Here is a 14,177-nt window from a genome sequence, read left to right on the forward strand (position 1 = left end):
AGGGTTTCACCCCAAGTCCAGCACCCTGAGGCTGTACGCTAAGCGGAAGGAAGGGGGCCGGGGACTGGTGAGTGTCAGCACCACAGTCCAGGATGAGACAACGAACATCCAAGAATACATTGGGAAGATGGCCCCAACTGACCGAGTGCTCAGTGAATACCTCAGGCAGCAGAAACCCAAGAAAGAGGAGGGAGACGAGGAACCATCATGGAAGGACAGGCCCCTGCACGGTATGTACCACCGGCAGATAGAGGAGGTGGCTGATATCCAGAAATCCTACCAGTGGCTGGACAAAGCTGGACTGAAAGACAGCACAGAGGCACTAATCATGGCAGCACAAGAACAAGCTCTGAGCACAAGATCCATAGAGGCTGGGGTCTATCACACCAGGCAAGACCCCAGGTGCAGGCTGTGTAAAGATGCCCCAGAGACAATCCAGCACATAACAGCAGGGTGCAAGATGCTAGCAGGCAAGGCATACATGGAACGCCATAACCAAGTGGCCGGCATAGTGTACAGGAACATCTGTGCCGAGTATAACCTGGAAGTCCCGAGGTCAAAATGGGAGATGCCCCCAAGGGTGGTGGAGAATGACTGAGCTAAGATCCTGTGGGACTTCCAGACACAGACGGACAAAATGGTGGTGGCTAACCAACCGGACATAGTGGTGGTAGACAAACAGAAGAAGACGGCCGTAGTGATCGATGTAGCGGTTCCGAATGACAGCAATATCAGGAAGAAGGAACACGAGAAGCTGGAGAAATACCAAGGGCTCAGAGAAGAGCTCGAGAGGATGTGGAGGGTGAAGGTAACGGTGGTCCCCGTGGTAATCGGAGCACTAGGTGCGGTCACTCCCAAGCTAGGCGAGTGGCTCCAGCAGATCCCGGGAACAACATCGGAGATCTCTGTCCAGAAGAGCGCAGTCCTGGGAACAGCTAAGATACTGCGCAGGACCCTCAAGCTCCCAGGCCTCTGGTAGAGGACCCGAGCTTGAAGGATAAACCGCCCGCAGGGGCGTGCTGGGTGTTTTATATATATATATATATATATATATATATATATATATATATATATATGTATATTTCTTACTGTGTTAGTGCCTTCTTTTTACTTTATATTTTATACTTTTACTACGTGTACTATGATTATTATGTTACTATGCTGCTTCTTGTTTTATTGCTGCTGGCCTCTGTGAGCTACCAAACAAATTTCCTTGTATAGTTACATTGCCAATAAAGTTCTTTATCTTATTTGTACACTGTAGGGCTCTGAATCTAGATGGTCACCTCTCGAGGAGCCTGACACTGAGTTTTATTAGACTACGGGATGGGAGCGCGCTGGATCGGCGAGGTGCATGGAGTCAACAGGATGCCACTCCCATCTTTGGCGGTGAAAACAGACCTCAAACAGCAGGACGGAGCAGAGACGTCAGGTGGCCGTAAAAAGAAGCAGCTGCTAATATTTGACCTAAATCGAGCTCGAGCTGCAGAGAGGAAGGTTCTGTGAGAAGAACTCGACTTCTGCTCCCGTGCTGGATGCCATTTTGTTTCTTCCTCCCCCCTGTGGGCTTTAACCTCCAACAGACCACAATGGATGACCTGAACAACACCCCACGAAGTTTTAGACACAGTGCCATTGTTTGTGCTCCACGCCGAGCTGCAAGGGCTCAGTGTGAACCTGTGGGTTGCTCTCTGTGTGGGATAAAATGAAATCAAGATTATTTACTTAATGACATGTGTGTTAATGTTAGAAATCGAACCTGAATGAGTTTCAGATTAGTCCTGTTTTCTGTGTTTGAGCATTTATTGACGGCCTGTCGCCATCGTTTCAGGTCTGGACCAGTTTTCAGTTTGAAGGGAGCAGACTTCAGCGGCATGCACGCGGCGATGTTCAGTGTGAAATTAAACTGCAAATGATCGACAACAACAACAACAACAACACGTCTGCCTCTGCTAAAGGAAGTAAGGATGACTCCACACACACACACAGAGGAGATGTGGAGTGTGTCGGCGGCGTCCAGTGGGACGGAGCTGAGATGTGAGACTCTGAGGTCGTGACCTCGTCTTATTTGTGAGTGTGAGACACTTTCAGCTCGCTCAATTATCATACTACACACCCACAGTGTGTGTGTGATTGAGTGAGTGTGTGTCTGTTGAAGGAAAAAACTGTGTGTGTGTGATATTTTAATAGCAGTGAGGCTGCTGGTAATTAAAGTCAAATTGTGTTTCCAGGCGCAGAACACACACACACACACACACACACACACACACACACACACTCACATCTGTGTGTGAGTGTGTGTGTGTGTGTGTGTGTGTGTGTGTATGTGTGTGTGTGTGTGTGTGAGTGTGTGAGTGTGTCTGTGCGTGTGTGTGTGTGTGTCTCTCTGTGTGTGTGTCTTCTTATCTTGAACAGGTTGTTCTCATTTGTGGTAACACTTATTAATACGACTGTGACTAACGACATAATTCGTCTGTAATTAAACTGAATATAAATGTATTTTATTTGAAACTACTATATAGTAATATTTACCTACAGATATTTAAAGGTTTAATCCAAATTGCCCATAGGTGTGAATGTGAGTGCGATTGGTTGTCTGTCCCTGTGTGTCGGCCCTGCGACAGACTGGCGACCTGTCCAGGGTGTACCCCGCCTCTCGCCCTATGACAGCTGGGATAGGCTCCAGCGCCCCCCCACGACCCTGAACAGGATAAGCGGACGCGAATGGATGGATGGATGGATGGATATTTAAAGGTACACTAGTATACAGAGGTAATGAGTCAGATTTTTACAGGAAACAAAGACATGATTATATAGTATGCAAATGTAAGTACTCCCTAAATTCAGTGTATTTTATCGGACAAACACAATTTATATTGGTCATTTTAAATTCTGCACAATTTTTTGGTAATTTTGTGCAAAAAACAACCAATATTTCCACATCATACATCATAAGTATGGTGTATTTTTATATGCCGTGCGCTGTATATGTGCTGGCTTAACCTGCCTGACTTGCAGGTATTTTACAGGAAAGGACGCACTTCATGTGGTGAGAATGGAAGGAAATAGTTAGACTTGGGTCTATCATCATTAGGGCACAGGGAGTGCAGAATTATTAGGCAAGTTGTATTTTTGAGGAATAATTTTATTATTGAACAACAACCATGTTCTCAATGAACCCAAAAAACTCATTAATATCAAAGCTGAATGTTTTTGGAAGTAGTTTTTAGTTTGTTTTTAGTTTTAGCTATTTTAGGGGGATATCTGTGTGTGCAGGTGACTATTACTGTGCATAATTATTAGGCAACTTAACAAAAAACAAATATATACCCATTTCAATTATTTATTTTTACCAGTGACACCAATATAACATCTCCACATTCACAAATATACATTTCTGACATTCAAAAACAAAACAAAAACAAATCAGCGACCAATATAGCCACCTTTCTTTGCAAGGACACTCAAAAGCCTGCCATCCATGGATTCTGTCAGTGTTTTGATCTGTTCACCATCAACATTGCGTGCAGCAGCAACCACAGCCTCCCAGACACTGTTCAGAGAGGTGTACTGTTTTCCCTCCTTGTAAATCTCACATTTGATGATGGACCACAGGTTCTCAATGGGGTTCAGATCAGGTGAACAAGGAGGCCATGTCATTAGTTCTTCTTCTTTTATACCCTTTCTTGCAGCCACGCTGTGGAGTACTTGGACACGTGTGATGGAGCATTGTCCTGCATGAAAATCATGTTTTTCTTGAAGGATGCAGACTTCTTCCTGTACCACTGCTTGAAGAAGGTGTCTTCCAGAAACTGGCAGTAGGACTGGGAGTTGAGCTTGACTCCATCCTCAACCCGAAAAGGCCCCACAAGCTCATCTTTGATGATACCAGCCCAAACCAGTACTCCACCTCCACCTTGCTGGCGTCGGACTGGAGCTCTCTGCCCTTTACCAATCCAGCCACGGGCCCATCCATCTGGCCCATCAAGACTCACTCTCATTTCATCAGTCCATAAGACCTTAGAAAAACCAGTCTTGAGATATTTCTTGGCCCAGTCTTGACGTTTCAGCTTGTGTGTCTTGTTCAGTGGTGGTCGTCTTTCAGCCTTTCTTACCTTGGCCATGTCTCTGAGTATTGCACACCTTGTGCTTTTGGGCACTCCAGTGATGTTGCAGCTCTGAAATATGGCCAAACTGGTGGCAAGTGGCATCTTGGCAGCTGCACGCTTGACTTTTCTCAGTTCATGGGCAGTTATTTTGCGCCTTGGTTTTTCCACACGCTTCTTGCGACCCTGTTGACTATTTTGAATGAAACGCTTGATTGTTCGATGATCACGCTTCAGAAGCTTTGCAATTTTGAGACTGCTGCATCCCTCTGCAAGATATCTCACTATTTTTGACTTTTCTGAGCCTGTCAAGTCCTTCTTTTGACCCATTTTGCCAAAGGAAAGGACGTTGCCTAATAATTATGCACACCTGATATAGGGTGTTGATGTCATTAGACCACACCCCTTCTCATTACAGAGATGCACATCACCTAATATGCTTAATTGGTAGTAGGCTTTCGAGCCTATACAGCTTGGAGTAAGACAACATGCATGAAGAGGATGATGTGGACAAAATACTCATTTGCCTAATAATTCTGCACTCCCTGTAGTAAAAAAGGGCAGTTGAGTCCTACTGGGCTGATGACTGTCTCTATCTCAAAAGGGCATATGTCAACAGTAACTTTATTGTCCCCAATGGGAAATTGATATGCAGTCTGTCCATATATCAAACATCACAAACAACAAACAAAAACAAATAAAAGAAAAAGAGAGAGAACAGCTCAAATTTTGTCAGTAGCATTAACAAAGTGCAATGCGCAGTAGTGATTGCAACAACACTCGTGGTTTAGTGTTATTAAGCATGATAATAGCAGCCGGTAGAATAGACTCTATGTCTGTTGGTCTTCAATGCAAGCATTTTATACCGACGACCTGAGGGAAGCAGCTGAAAATCATTAAAGAGAGGATGGTCTGAACATAATATGACCGAGGCTGCCTTCCTCAGCACATGCCTGTTATAAAAGCCCACAAGCTGGACCTGAGACCTCCCTGAAATCTGAACAGCCGCTTTCACCAGGTTGTGAAGTCTGGTCTTATAGGTCAAAGACAAATTCCTGTGCAAAGCAATAACACAAAACATTAAAACAAATTCAATAAAACTTTTTTGAAAAGGGGTCATCATTTCAAAAACTCTCTGATAACGACTGTGTTGAGTCTGTTCCCCCCATTCCATGCAAGGCCACCTGTGTTGGCTGGAAGACTGTTTACTTAGCCTGGCAGGGCGAAGGACACTGTCTCAGCTGAACTATGGACACGCACACACATACATATACTGATACTGATAAGCACTCACTGATGCATCACCCTCCCTATCCAACGCCACCTCCAACGCTTACCTCCCCTCTGATGTGGACATCGGGTCAGTTGGAGGCGCAGTCGAAAGATTGCAGCAGTCCCAGATCAGATGTACACACTGGAGCTCTTTCCCATGTTGCTGTCTGTGTTTATTGTGTTATGGTGTGTTGATATCTGTGCATTCCTGTATTATCCTTCTGTGTTGCACATTTAAAAAAAAATTTTCTCGCTACCTAGCCTGACCTGTCTCCCCAATGTGATGTTTGTGTATTGTATGTACAAATAAAGGCTATCACATCATCTCATCTCAAAAGTTTCAAACAGAGAAAAACCAGTGGCAGAGGAGGTGAGTGAATTGTTGGTAGATCTGAGTGAGTGTATTCCACCCAAGGGAGTCTTGTTTCAAAGTGTTCCACCAAAAGTAATGTTTTAGGAAGGAAATGGTTCTACTCGCTCTGGGATGGCAGGTGAATCTTGCTGTGTGGCTCCAAGGAATGACAGCCAAACAGGCTGCAGTGGGGACATAGCATCGCTTGGCGGGGTGTCCTTTACCAGGGTTAGGTTCTTCCTGAAGGGTTTGGCGGATCGCCTTGATTCCCCAGTGAAAGCTCCCACCTGGCAAGTGGTTGGGAGGATGTTGGCTGGTTCAGGTTGGCCGGTGTCTGGTATAATCTCGCGGGATAAAGCATTTGTTTTTACATTGCAGGAACCTGGGTGATAGGAAATGGAAAAGTTAAACCTCCTGAACAAAAGAAACCAACAGACTTGACAAGCATTGAGTCTCTTAGCGGTTCTTAAGTACGTGAGGTTTTTATGATCCGCCCAGATGATGAAGGGTGCTCCGCACCCTCTAACCAATGGCGTCACTCCTCAAGGGCTAAGTTGATGGCAAGCAGCTCTCGGTTTCCCACAACATAGTTCTGCTCAGCTGAGGAGAGACAGTGAGAGAAAAAGGCACATGTTTGCAGCTTACCCTGTGGTCTGGTCCTTTGGGAAAGAATGGCTCCCACTCCTGCATCTGAGGCGTCGATCTCTGAAAAGTTTGCTGATGTCTGGTTGGACCAGGATTGGAGCGGTGGTGAAGAGCTTTTTTCTTTAGTTTGGTGAATGCAACTTGAGCTTCTGAGGACCACAGAAATTGAACTGTTGTGGACGAGGCATGTTAATGGTGCGACTGGCCCATCTCTAATAACTTAAAATAAAACAAATAAGTAACAAGTAATGATAGTAACCAAAGTCAATCAAATGGAGCAATACGGCAAGGCCGTGATGATCCACTTGGTAAAGTGAAACCATTGGGCATCTTGGCCTTCAGACAATAATTTTGATGGCTAAAGAACCAAACGGGACATGCAAAAATAAAGAAAAAGAAAGAAAAATTCAAGATGACAACAATATTTAATAAGTCACTCAAAATGTAATTTACTAGGGACTAGCGGGGGCATTGGTGAGGCCAAAAGCCATTACTAGGTATACCAAATGTCCCAAAGGTGTGTTTAAATGTGGTCTTCTACTCGTCGCCCTCCCTGATGGAATGAGGAGGTCAAGTTTGGTGAACACAGTGGCTTCATGTATGGAGTCAGAAGCTGATGAGAGGTACTTTACTTTATTGATTTATAAAGCCCTCTTCACACGATAAAAACCACAAAGTGCTTCACAATAATATAAAACAGATGTACATAAAACAACACAATCAAACGTGAACAGCACAAATCTAGTTAGAAGCCAATCTAAATAAATGATTCTTAAGCTGCTGTTTAAAAGAACAAATACAATCAAGGCAATGTAATGATCAGGGCAAAGCATTCCACAAACTGAGCGGGGTGACCGCTCTAAAAGATCTCCTCTGGTCTTAAAATGTGTTTGTGGGAGTATCGCAGCCTTTGATTAGATGATCTCAGGCTGCGAGAGGGAGTGTGGGCTTCTAAAAGATCAGAAATGTAGGCAGGAGCGTCAGAATTCAGAGCTTTAAAACTCAGTACTGAGATTTTGAAATTAAATCTGAAGGATACTGAAAGCCAAGATGAGAGTGTTGCTCCAGGGACATGGCAGAATCAAAATTGGATTGGTTTTCGCTTGGAGCCAAGAACAGGTAGTTAGGAGAGGAAGGAGGGCAAACACATGGAGGAGCAAAAGCCTGGTGGTAGCTCTCCCAGCTGTCAAAGGTTTTTTCCATACATACTTTGATATTCAACAAAGTATGTGAACTGTAGATCTAAGTAGCAAATACACCTTCAAGATAAAAAACAATACACAGGAACGGTCGACAAACACACGGAGCAGCAACAGTGGCCAAGCCGAACACAGGTGCCATGTTGCCACACTTTGCCAGCAAAAAAATGGTATTTATTCTTTATTGTAATGTTGTTTAACCCTCTAAAGTCAATACAGGGAGAGACAGCCACATCCATTTTGCCAACAAAGGAAAAAGTCTGCATCTACCAAGGAGGAGGGTCTGATGATGCCCACTGCTAATGACTCACGGATGTAGTTCTCCATGGCTTCTCTCTCCAGATGGGAGAGATTAGACAGGTGACTGAGGGGTCCAGGAAGCAGGTCTATGGCGCAGTCGTAGGGCCTGTGAGGGGGTAGTGACAAGGCTCTTGTTTTATTGAATACCTCCTTGAGATCGTGATAATCCATGGGTGGCAGAAGGAGTGTCTGAGGAGCCAGAGAGAAGAGGAGACTGGAGACAGTTAGCCACACAGAATGCACTCCAACTCCTTGTAAGCAGAACAACTGGAGGCCAAGGTAATGCCATCCAGGTCTTTATGTCTTTAAGACATTCCTGCAGTTTAACTCATTGGTGTGTGTTATCTGGCTTCATGGACAGATAGAGCTGGGTGTCATCAGCATAGCAGTGTAAATGTATGCTATGTCTTCTAATGATGCTGCCTAAGGGAAGCATGTATAATGTAAACAGAATTGGTCCTAGCACTGAACCCTGTGGAACTCCATAATTAACCTCAGTGTGTGAAGAGGACTCTCCATTTACATGCACAAACTGGAGTCTATTAGATAGATATGATACAAACCACTGCAGTGCAGTACCTGTAATACCTACAGCATGTTCTAATCGCTCTAATAGGATATTATGGTCGACAGTATCGAACGCTGCACTGAGGTCTAGCAGGACAAGCACAGAGATGAGTCCACTGTCAGAGGCCATAAGAAGATCATTTGTAACCTTCACTAAAGCTGTTTCTGTGCTGTGCTGAGCTCTGAAACCTGACTGAAACTCTTCAAATAAACCTCTGCAGATGATCTGTTAGCTGTTTGACAACTACTCTTTCAAGAACGTGCAGACAGAGCTGCTGCTGCTTCACTGTGTCTCTCTTGGTGATGTACAAGAGCACCATCCCTCCCTCTATCCATTCATCCATGAAGTGCTGCTTTGTTCCTTATCAGATCATTTTTGAGCACCTGAGGTCTTCAGTTTGTCACAGGTAAAGAAGACACAGGTATCTTAGGTCACATGACTCTGCATCCGATCAAAGAGTCTTGCGCTAGATTAGAGATTTAAGGCCGGTTTTCTGCAAATAACATCACGGTGCAGCCTTTGGACATGCACTATTTTTTCAAACACACAAACTTATGAAGTATAACACACACACACACACACACACACACACACACACACACACACACACACACACACACGCAGAGTTGTGTAATGATGTCAGCCATTGAGGCAATTATCTGAGCCGAGGGCAAGCGAGCACAGAGATAGTGGACAGATAAACAGTGAGAGACAAAGTGTGTGTCAGTTTTAGTATTAATTAGTATGTTTCTGTTATTGAACTGCCTCTGTGGGGACTGTGTGTGCGTGTGTGTGTGTGTGTGTGTGTGTGTGTGTGTGTGTGTGTGTGTGTGTTAGAGAGCGAGATCTTTGCAACAGAAAAGTGTTTAATGAAACTGAGCAGATAGTCTGATAATAAGGCTTCAGCCAGCAGGACTGTATACATTATCTGATAGGAGATCTGTGTGTGTGTGTGTGTGTGTGTGTGTGTGTGTGTGTGTGTGTGTGTGTGTGTGTGTGTGTGTCTGAATCTCTGTGTGTGAGTTGATGAAGTGTCATCTCTTAATTAGCTTCCTCTTCTCTCTCTCACCTCCTGCAGAGCTCTTTGATTAAACATGTTAACGCTGTGATCATCTCTCTCTCGCTCACACACACACATTTTCTCTCTCTCTCTCCCCCTCTCTCTCTAAGATGTTTAAGAGCGAGGAGCAGCCTGTGATGAGAATTTAAATGTTAGAAGAAGAAACAGAATCATAGTTAGAAGGAGCTGAGAAAACTGAAGAATCAATGAAACACCAGCAGAAGAAGAGGAGGAGGAGCTGCATTCATGCTGCAGCACAGAGGATCTGCACATCTGTGTGAGGGACACACGATGACTTCTGTGGGTCTGATTAGTGCCTCTGCAGAGAGACAGCACAAATGTGAAGTGTGTTTGCAGGATTATAATAAAGATGAAACTCTGAGAGAACATGAAGTCCTCCAGATGTCTTACTCTGACCTCGGTATCAAACAGCTCTTTGTTTCTGTGACAACGTCTCACCAGCTGCTCGTGCCTGAAACCCAGCAGATGCCCTGTGTCTGAGGTCAGGGTCAGAACCACCTGATGAACCTGTAAATGTTCAGGAAGTAAAAATGTTTCAGTTAACACGAGCTTTCTAACTTTAGGTCTCTCAGCCTTTCTGTTCAAGCTTCTAAACAGGTGAACCAACCGTCGGTAGAAAGGAGTGGGCGTTACCCTACACAAGACCAGAACCATTGATTGGGTCCTGGGCTCAGACACGCAGCCCTACATGACAAAAATGAATGACCAACAAAACATTTTTCTCCTTCATTTCTGTCACACAAAGCTGTATGAAACGTTTCTCGCGGTTAGTATCATGGTTGCCAGACCGTCCCATTTCACTAGCCTCTCACTTCCGCACTTCTCGTACTTCGTAGTAGCCGCTGTACGTAGTAGCCGCTGTACGTAGTCCGCGAACTGCGGTCGCTGGAGTGGGACACAGCCTTTGTCTTCCATGTATCTACAGGAAACAGTAGCAATCACAGCGAGGTTTTGGTTCCTGTTTGTGGCTGATTTCACCTAGCAACAGCCAGCAACCTGTCTGGTAACACAGTAACCTGTAACATAACAGCCTCAAATGGAGACTTCACAATAAAACCAAAATGTTCACAATTATGATTCAGTACAAAAATGTTTTCATACTGTCGCGAAATCGATCAATGCAGAGCAGTGTCACAAACCACGGAGGCCCCAGAAAAGTGCAATCAAACGTTGAGTTTATTAACAGCCCGGAGAAAACATCAACATATGTCCTCTGACCAAAATACATGTTGTGGACACTTATAAAGCAGTGGGGTACACACCCAGGTTCCAGACATTAGTCACAGTTAATCGTACATCTTGTACATCTTTAATAGCTATAAACAGACATAGAACTTCTCATTTTGATAACACCTTCCATACAGGGTAATAATCTTAAGCCCTCAGAGCGTCTGAGGGCTGGTTATCGCCTCCAGTCATCTGTTACCAAGTAGAATAAAATGCAACAGGTTTGCAACAAGAAGCTGGAAACATTGGGGCCTCTGCTCAGGCCTATTCCTAGATTATATGTATTATATGTACTGTAAGCATGTATGCAGTCATCCTTCTATGTTCTAGTTTCCCTCAGCATGTATCACCTGGACAGTCACGCCAGTGAAGCTTAAGACACTTAATGAACCGAACATCAACTCAAAATAGGCACAGATATGCAATGTGTATAAAATACTTCTGACCGTACTTGTAATAAAAGTTAACATAATGGAAGGATCCTCAAATGGACATCTTCAATAAACAGCTGTAATGCAGTATCAATACTGTAAGAACAATTATAATGATGCAGATTATATGGCAGCAAAAAAAGAATTTTTGTATCTCCACAATACACAGACAGTAGCAGAAACGTACCCGAACTCTTCACAGCTGTCTCGGGTAAAGACTGTCAATAAATCACAAATACACTTATCGATTGCATTATTTAGTTTAAACAGGCGAGTTCTAAAATCAGGTAAACATGTTTATTTTAACATCTGTGAGGACGGACTCACCGCTGCCTCTGCTTGTCATGAATCAGCACGTTCTCATTTCCTGTTTGTGTGCGTAACATGCTGCTAACAGCCGTTAGTGTGTTCATGTTATTGTTTACATGCAGTGAATGTGTAAATAAATGGTTGTCGTGGCAGCCGCTAATGAGGATAATTAGAGGAACACCGTCACAGATATGCTCTCATTAGGATACAACAGTCTAAGGACACGCACGCACACGCACACGCACACACACACGCAGACGCACACATGCACACAGACACACACACACACACATGCACACAGACACACGCACACATGCACACAGACACACACACGCACACAGACACACACACATATGCACACAGACACACACACGCAGACACACACACACATGCACACAGACACACACACACACACATGCACACAGACACACACACGCACACAGACACACACACATATGCACACAGACACACACACGCAGACACACACACACATGCACACAGACACACACACACACATGCACACAGACACACGCACACATGCACACAGACACACACACACATGCACACAGACACGCACACACACACACAGACACACACACGCAGACACACGCACGCACACACACACACACACACACACATGCACACAGACACACACACACACGCACACATGCACACAGACACACACACATGCACACAGACACACACATGCACACAGACACACACACGCACACATGCACACAGACACACACACATGCACACAGACACACACACGCACACACACACACACACACACACATGCACACAGACACACACACACACGCACACATGCACACAGACACACACACATGCACACAGACACACACATGCACACAGACACACACACGCACACATGCACACAGACACACACACACACGCACACATGCACACAGACACACACACATGCACACAGACACACACAGACACGCACACATGCACACAGACACACACACATGCACACAGACACACACATGCACACAGACACACACACATGCACACAGACACACACACGCACACACACACACACACACACACATGCACACAGACACACACACACACGCACACATGCACACAGACACACACACACACACGCACACATGCACACAGACACACACACATGCACACAGACACACACATGCACACAGACACACACACGCACACACACACACACACACACACATGCACACAGACACACACACACACGCACACATGCACACAGACACACACACGCACACACACACACACACACACACATGCACACACACACACACACACACGCACACATGCACACAGACACACATGCACACAGACACACACACGCACACAGACACACACACGCACACATGCACACAGACACACACACACACACGCACACATGCACACAGACACACACACACATGCACACAGACACACACACACATGCACACAGACACACATGCACACAGACACGCACACATGCACAAAGACACACACACATGCACACAGACACACACACGCAGACACGCAGACACACACATGCACACACCACCTGACCTGGCTGTGATACAAACAGCCTGAAGTATGAAGAAGAGAACACGTCTGAAACATGTCAAGATAATATGCTTGTGTTCCATGAAATGAACAGTGCGTGTGTGTGTATGTGTGAAACCAAGGAAGTAGGAGTCACGACCTTTTTCATCGCACAACTTTGTGAGTGTTAACAGGCTAACAGGCGCTAATGAACACACACACATGCTCAGGTTAAAGTGTGTGTGCGTGTCTAACAGACCCATTAGTGTCAAGTTATTAACAGGTTCTGAATATTATTGGTCGATTCGTTAACAAGGCGGCGGTGGTGGTGATGATGAGCTGCTGCTGTTAGCGCCTGTCAGAGCTCCGCTTCCTGTCAGAGATGAGTGGCGAGCGGCAGGTGGCAGGCAGGCCGCAAGCTGATTGGATGACAGATTTAATTAGATGACTAATAGAAGTCAAGAACAATCACCTTATCGAAGCAGCTTCCTTACTCATCCACTGACTGTCACATGACCCATCAGCTGTTATTTACAGACAAAGCTCATAATGCCTTCAGAGGTAGAAGTATGTCATAATTCAGCGAGACATGCAGAACAAGCTGTAAGGACGGACAGCAGGAGTGATCCTTTGAGAGGTCAGAGGTCAGATCTTGGTTCATGAGCATGTCTCTGCTGCTATCAAATAAGCATTGCCTTTTACTCACACTATCTACCAATCTTCAGTCCTAATTGAGTAGAAAGTTGATCAGAACAAAAGTATCTGGTTGATCACGTTTTACACACAGGTTTAAAATGATGTGATCATAACTAGGGGTGCAACGATACTCGTATCGATATTGAACCGTTCGATACAGTGCTTTCGGTTCGGTATGCATATGTATCGAACAATACAACATTTTTAATTGATTTTATCAACATTCCTTCTGACGATGCTGTCTGTGTTGAGCGCTCAGTGGATCTGTGTTCGACTACTCCGCCTAGGCTGCACTGTCGAGCGCAGATTCACTGAGCGCAGCGCAAGCTAGCGAGACAGAAGCTAAGCTCGTTGCAACATGGCAAATTGAACCTCCCCCACCCCCAGTCAGATCTGGCCTTTGGAACTATTTTGGTTTTCATGTGACGTATGACCCTGAAGGATGT

Source organism: Astatotilapia calliptera, chromosome 8, assembly GCF_964374335.1.
Source record: "Astatotilapia calliptera chromosome 8, fAstCal68.1, whole genome shotgun sequence".
NCBI classification, from domain to species: Eukaryota; Metazoa; Chordata; class Actinopteri; order Cichliformes; family Cichlidae; genus Astatotilapia; species Astatotilapia calliptera.